Source organism: Seriola lalandi, unplaced genomic scaffold, assembly GCF_002814215.2.
Source record: "Seriola lalandi dorsalis isolate HSWRI2012SDOR001 ecotype SW California unplaced genomic scaffold, Sedor1 jcf7180002053662, whole genome shotgun sequence".
Taxonomy (NCBI): domain Eukaryota; kingdom Metazoa; phylum Chordata; class Actinopteri; order Carangiformes; family Carangidae; genus Seriola; species Seriola lalandi.
This window is the reverse complement of record NW_019524215.1, coordinates 11,770-12,992: the sequence shown is the minus strand read 5'-3', so window position 1 is coordinate 12,992 and position 1,223 is coordinate 11,770. Positions and strand designations below refer to the sequence as shown.

The window sequence follows — 1,223 nt, the reverse complement described above, 5'->3', positions numbered from 1 at the left end:
AGGTACACACACACACACACACACACACCTGTGCTGTCACATGACCGTTTGGAGCCCAGACCTCAGACCAGGGTTTCTTACAGTCCACTCACAGCTTGTGTCTGAATGTTTTCCCTCCACCATGACGTCGTGCTGCTGACACAGCTGTGCTCAAAACATCTGCTTTCGTTTCCCTGTCCTGCAGATCACATGACCTCCACAGATCACATGACCTCCACAGATCACATGACCTCCACAGGGCGTGTCCTAACTTCCTCCACTAGCAGCACTGAAGACCTCGTGGACGAGGTGAGGCACAAACACTTCCTGTGTGAATTCACCAGATGTTGTTTAGTCTCTCTGGTTGTTGTCTCTGCAGTCGTTCTGAGTCTCTGTCTCTTCCACTCGTCTTCTTTGTTTGCAGTTGTTTTGTGTCTGTTATAAACAACATACATATGTATTTACTGTGAGGTCAGTGAAGTCAGTTCCACACAGACGCTGCGTTCACACGATGAACGTCAGTGTGACTCGAAGACGACCTCAGGAAGTGACAGTGTGTTCTCGTTTATCAGGGGAGCAGCGGAGCGGCGTCTGTGGTTCTGGTGTGCGTCCTCTTCACGTTAATAGCGTTGCTCACAGTGGGCGGAGCCACCATTATGGGTAAGTGAGGGAGAGCGGCGGTCTCTAGGCAACAGAGCAGCAAGTTCAACATGGACTGTGTGTCTGGAAAAGTTCTGCTCTTTAGTTTCAGCTGACGTCGACAGAACTAGAGAGGAAGAGGTGGTCAGTCGGCCATGATGGACGTCATGTGACGCGTTCACTGGCTTCAGATGTATAAACACTTTACAACATGATAAAGCCACTTTACTGTTCTCGGGTCAGTCAGATGCAGACACTTCCATCTGTAATTTAATAAATGAATGAACGTGATTTTATTCTTATAAAACGTCTCCACATCATCACGTCATGTCTGTTTTCTCATTGGCTCATAAAGACGTTTCTGTGTCGGTGCTGTGACATCATTTCACTCAGAACCAATCAGCTTCATCTGAGAGTTGAAATAATGTCACAGCAGCAGAACATTAAATAAATATGATTTATTTTATTACCTGAATTCCTTTATTCAGCATTAATTAATAATCAGTGTATAAACACATGTAATAAATGATTATAACTGAGTATAATGTCGTTTTCTGCAGGTCTAAAAACCTCTTTAAGATTATTAATGTCCAGTATTTGTTTGA

The 1,223-nt window shown here is 44.5% G+C and overlaps 1 long non-coding RNA gene across 1 annotated transcript; it reads left to right on the top strand.

Moving 5' to 3' along the window:
* Positions 1-178: 178 nt before the first annotated feature.
* Positions 179-938, top strand: LOC147819411 (uncharacterized). The gene is made up of 2 exons (XR_015436935.1): positions 179-288; positions 552-938. It is a non-coding gene; the product is annotated as an uncharacterized LOC147819411 (long non-coding RNA).
* Positions 939-1,223: the final 285 nt, after the last annotated feature.